The sequence below is a fragment of the Desmodus rotundus genome, chromosome 2, assembly GCF_022682495.2.
Source record: "Desmodus rotundus isolate HL8 chromosome 2, HLdesRot8A.1, whole genome shotgun sequence".
NCBI classification, from domain to species: domain Eukaryota; kingdom Metazoa; phylum Chordata; class Mammalia; order Chiroptera; family Phyllostomidae; genus Desmodus; species Desmodus rotundus.
This window is the reverse complement of record NC_071388.1, coordinates 18385353-18391710: the sequence shown is the minus strand read 5'-3', so window position 1 is coordinate 18391710 and position 6358 is coordinate 18385353.

Here is a 6358-nt window from a genome sequence, read left to right as displayed (position 1 = left end):
AAACATTTCCTTGGTAGAAATTGTAAACTCCTGAAAGATGACCACAGTTTATAAACTTGCAGTGGGTTAGTGGAGCTATTTATAAAAAGTGTTGATGGTAGGAGGAGCAATATTTGGATTTACTTCTAAGGGCAGAGCTGTGCTGCTTTATAGTTCAAATTAGTGGTTAACCTGGCTTCTCCTGGGGCGCAGATCAGCAGAGTTGCCTGAGGGCCAACAAAGGGAGAAGGCTAAAGGGCTCCAGAGCTCTTTGCTGCGCCACTGCTCTGGGCACAGCAGCTCCGAGTCATAAACTGGACCCCCAGATAAGCTTTTGTTTGAAGAAGCCATTCTGAGGCTTAAAGGAAAACACAGCAAATAACAAAATTCTCCCCATCACTTCAGAGAATAACCTGCTCTTTAGAAAATAAAAGGCGTCAAAGATAAAGGGAATTGAAGAAGTTTCTAAATAAAAGAAGTTTCTTCTTTCAGCAATTTTTTATAAGATTTCCACTGATAGATGAATTGAAATTATGCGCTTTATACTCTTTTGTTCTTAAGGGGAAACTCTTATCACTTTCACATTTCTTTTTTCTTCCACTTTTTGGGAAAGTAGTCTAGATTATAAAATAGGGGACCTAAAGTGGCCATACATTCCTTCCCATATCGCCGGATGCTGACTTTCTACACTCAACGTTGGAGGTATTGCAATAGTAGGCTTTGGAACATTTTGATTAGTGTTCCCCAAATCAGTCTGAACTGAGAAAAAATCACCAACCCATTAACAACATTTTCAGAAAGTTATAACCTGGGTGCCAAATATAACCTGTGCAGATACTGGGTGCTTCATACTCTATTATTTATCCTCCCTTTGTGTTCATAAATAAACTTTGTGTTTCTATGATGCTTTACATTAAAGATGTCCAAGTTTGCACCACTCTCTTTTTATACTTTTCTACTGTAAAAGCTACATGTTCTTTTTAAATATTAGTAAATAAAATTAAATAAGAAGTAGAAAATAAAGTTTACCTAACACACAGAGATAGCTCTATTGATGTTGACATGTGTTTCGTTCTTTTATTTTCCCCAATACATAGTTATATGTTTTCCTTGAAAATAAATGAGCTAAAACATTTAAAAATGGTTAAGAAAGTAACTTATATGTTATATGTATTTTTTAACCACAATTAAAATTTTCTGAAAATGAATATGCTTTTTGGTATATAATGCCATAAAACATTTATGACAATGCCATAAACATTTTTATATGTAATTAAGCATTCTTCTATGATACTCTAATGAATAAATAATATTGTATCATAATATTTTTAAAAATTCCCTTTGGTGGGCATGCATCTTGCACAAGGCTGTGATGACCCTCCTCATAAATCCGTTTTTTCAAACAACTTATTTACTTAGGGTTAAATCCCTAGATAGAAAATTAGCAGATCAAAAATAAAGAAAAATTTTAAAAGCTCCTAGGTATATCAATTTTCCCAATTAACAATTTCCCTTCCATTAAGAAAATCATTCACCCATTGCCATGTGATTAAAATGCCTTTTTTGGAAGGACTATTTATTCTTGACACGTTGCCATTGATCATGAATACACACATGCCTTGTTTGGGGCAAGTGTGCATAAGAAGGTGTGACCTGTCCACATTCAAGTATCAATAGTTTTAAGAGCTATTGCATTTTTGCAGTTCTTTCCTTTTTTTCCCCTCTGACATAAGAACTGCATGTCCTGGATTTCAAAATGCCAGCGGAGTAGGTAGAAGTTACACTCACCTCCTCCCAGGACCAAGCTGGAATTGCAACTATCAAAGAACAATCATCCTAAATAACCAACAGATTTGCTGAAAAGGAGTCTTATAACCAAGGATTTACAGAGGCCACACTGAAACTGGTCGGAAAGGCGGAGACTAGAAAGGGCTAGCCCTACTCCCACAGGTGGTGGCTGAGGTTCCAGGGGAATATTCAGGTGTGGGAGGTTCCCTCTGAGAACTGTGGGGCCTAAACCCCAGGCCTGGCTCTCCAGCCCAGAGCACTAGAGCCAAGAAGAGGTGCCCACAAAACATCTGGTTGTGAAAAACAGCTGGGTTTCTGTTCACCAGGGAGAGATGGAGTGTGCTGGAGGAACATTCACCCTCTTAATGGACCAATGCACAGAATTTTGTTCGCAGCCACTCACGCTGGGCTCCAACAGAAGGAGGTCTGAGAGCACTGGAGTCCCCTGAGGAGGGTCTGAGGCTTGTGGCTCTCAGGAGGGAGCTGGGGTACAGCTGCCAGAATCCCTGTGCTGAGTCATTCTTCCACACTGCAGATGTCATCTTTCATGAGTGGAACATTCCCCTCTGTGTAGCATAAGCCTAGGGAGAAGCAATAACTCCACACTCTGGATTCCCTCTTGCCCCACCCAGCAGAGCTTAGGTCCTGCTGAGGAGTCCACTTTCTTGGCCAGGATGTAGAGATTTGGGCAAACTGAGGGGGTGTCAGTGACTGAGTTTTCCAGCTTTGGGGCAAGGGCCATTCCCTCCACATTCTGTGAACCTTACTGGCACTTCCCCTTCAAGGGAAATCCAATAGAACCACCCTCTTGGCATCCAGCAGACACAGCCTCTGGACTCTGGAGGTCCCACCTGCCTGACTCCTAGTGGCTCTTCCCTGCCAAGGTCAGGGCAAAATCCAGGACAGATTGAATCTTGTGGCTCTGGGATGGTGACCAGGTCAACCACCATCCTTGAAGCCTGAAAGGCATCTTCCCATCACAGGAGATCCACTAGCCCCATCTACCTGACATCATCCACCAGAGGCTCTTTCAGTGACTGAGCCTCACAGGCAGTTGGCAGGTGGAGGAGGACCTCAAGGTGACTTGGGACTTTTGCTAACCTTCCCCTGGGCCCATTGCTGGAAAAAAACAGACTTGGTACGCAGCTTGGTCCTTCCCCCCAACACACACAAGCCCATCAGAAACAGCCACAAACTGTGGATCATTTGTAGCTTCAAACAGGCTTCCAAGGGCCAGGCACAGACAATGCCTGATATTGGCCTACACCAGAGTCCCTCCCAAGAGGTCCAGAACCAATATACCCAGAGGCCAGCTTCAGACAACATCAGAGAAGGATCCAATAAGCTTCGCAAACAACATATCCAAAGGAATCGAGAATTTATTTGAAGAACTAATGACTGAAAACTTCTCTAACCAGGTGAAGGCAAAAGACACACAAGTCCAGAAAGTGCATAGAGTCCTACAGAAAATGAAACCCAAAGAGGCTCACACCAAGACACATCTTAATGAAAATGGCAAAAGTTAAAAACAAAGAGAGACTCTTATAGGCCACAAGAGAAAGACAGTTATTTATCTACAAAAGAGCTCACATAAGACTGTCAGCTGAATTCTCAACAGAAGCATTTCAGGCCAGAAGAAACTGGTATGAAATACACAGTGTTGATAAGTAAGGACCTACAAGCAAGACTTCTTTATCCAGCAAGGCTATCACTTAAAATTAAAGGAGAATAAAGAGCTTTCCAGACAAGAAAAAGCTGAAGAAGTATATGCCACCAAGCCAGTATTTCAAATAATGTGAAAGTGCCTGATTTAAGAAGACAAAAAAACTTAAGAACATAGTTAAAAGGTTAAAGTGGCAATAAGTACATACCTATCAATAATCACTTTAAATGTAAATGGCTTAAAAGCCCCAATCAAAAGACATAGGGTAGCTGAATGGATAAGAAAGTAAGACCCATATATATGCTGTCTACAAGAGACCCACCTCAGAATAAAATATACACACAAAAAGAAAGTAAAGACATGGAAAAAAAGGCTGGGGAAGCAATACTTACATATGACAAAACAGCCTTTAGGCTACAAGTAAGAGACCAAGAGAAGAATGAAATCATATCAAGTGTCTTCTCTAACCATAACAGTATGATACTAGAAAGCAATCACAAGAAAAATACTAAAAAACACTCAAAGACATGGTGGCTAAATAATATGTTAACACACAATGAATGGGTTAACAATGAGAAAAAGCAGAAGTCAATAGAATCCCTGAAACAATAAAAAATGAGAACACAACCTAAAATCTATGGGACACAGCAAAAGCAGTCCTAACAGGAAAATTAATAGCATCACATGCCTACCTCAAGAAATAAGAAAAATCTCAAATAAACAATGTAACTTTACATATAAAGGAACTGAAAAAAGAACAACAAACACAGCCCAAAGTGAGTAAAAAGAAGGAAATAATAAAAATCAGAGAGAAATAAATGAAATAGAGTCTAAAAAAAAATACCAAAGATCCATGAAACCAAAAGCTGGTTCTTTGAATAGATAACCAAGATTGACAAATCTTTAACCAGACTTATCAAGAAAAAAGGGAGAGGACTCAAATAAATAGAAATGAAAAAGAAGTAACAACTGAAACCAAAGAAGTACAAAAGATTGTAAGAAAATATTACAAACAAATACATGCCAAAAAATTGGACAATCTGGAAGAAATTGACAAATTCCTGGAAACATACAATCTTCCAAAATATGAATCAGGAAGAATCAGAGAATCTGAATAGACAAATTACAACTAGTGAAAATGAAGCAACAATCAAAAAACTTCCAACAAACAGAAGCCCTGGACTGGATGACTTCACAGAGGAATATTCAAAGAACTCATATCCTTCACCAACTTTTCAAAAAAATTCAAGAGGAGGGTAGCAACCCAAGCTCATTTTAAAAGGCCAGCATTATCTTAATTCCAAAACCAGATAAAGACACTACCAAGAAAAAGGCTATATCCCTAATGAACATAGATGCTAAAATCTTCAAAAAAAAAAGTATTAGCAAACCAGATCCAACAGTATATTAAAAAGTCATACACCATTATTAAGGAGGATTTATTCTGGGGATAAATCCTGCAAACACATATTCTGGGGGTGCAAGGTTGGTTCAATATTTGCAAATCAGTAAATGTGATATGCCACATAAACAAAATAAAGGATAAAAATCATATAATAATATCAATAGATGCAGAAAAAGCTTTTGATGAAACCCAGCACTGATTTATGTAAAAACTCTCAGCAAAGTGAGCATAGAGGGATCATACATGAACATAATAAAGGCTAGGTAGGAGTCAGAAAACAGGGAAAAACAGTAATGGAAGACTTGACTTGGGGTGGTAAACATACAATACAATATACAGATTATGTATTGTAGAATTGTACACCTGAAACCTATATAATTTCACTAACCAATGTCACTCCAATAAATTCAATTTAAAAAGAATAATTACAAAAAAGAAATAAGTATTTGTTAATACAAAAAAAAAGAACTGCATGTCCCAGTTGAGGGCTGTTCTGTCATCTTGAATTCCAGAATTAAAGAGACCCACGCAACAGAGCCATGTGGATTGCAGGTAACCTACTGTGATGGCACCAGTAGCTCCAAACACAGCCACGGCCAACAGGAACAGAAGGAAGCCCACCACACACACAAAAAAGACATATAGCATCAGCAAGAAATGTCTTGTCTCTAGAAGCTACTTAGACTGGAGTGTTGTTCGTGACTAATATACTGTAGCAGATGTCAATTGTGATAAATTACACAGACAGCTGCATTTCTTCACAGTTACCCTGTAAGCACACTGTCGTGCCACTTGGGATGGAGCCCAAATTTGACTTTAATGTCAAGATTAATGATGCCACACACACACACCAAGAGGGAATGAAGAGATGTATCATTGAGATAACAAGACTATTGGGGAAGAGGAGAGCATTCTCCCATGTTGATTCAAACATGACTTCAGAAAGCAAGAAAAGGGTCTGGCTTGGGTTATGATAGTGAAGAGGTGTAGCTGGAGTAAAGTTCCTGCACCGGACAGGGGCTTGAGTGGTTTGAACTTCCTTCCCACCAGCTCTAAAGGAAGGTGCCCCCAGGCTTTCTCACCAGCTTACCCAGATGTGGGGCAGAGGGGAGGGTGGGAGGAGTGAGGATTAAAAGCTGCCAGCAGTTGAACTTCAAAATATGAACCATACTCTTACTACCCATACTTTTACAACATGACTATGCTGTGCTTGTCATTGCAAAGTGGTATCTATTTCTCCACCCCTTGAATTTGGGTTGAACTTATGACTTCTTTGATCAACTTGGCAGAAGGGACTTTGCAAATTCCATGCCTCGATCTCAGGAGGCTTTGCATGCTTCTTCTCAGTCTTAGAATCCTGCCACCACATGTGAACAAGCCTGTTAAAGTCTGCTAAATACAGAGAAGAGAGCCCATTTATCCCAGGCAAAGCCATCCCAGACAAGCCTGTAATGAGATGATTTCAGACTGTGAGACAGCCCAGCCAAGATCCACAGAGCTACCTACCTGATTCATAGCTGACC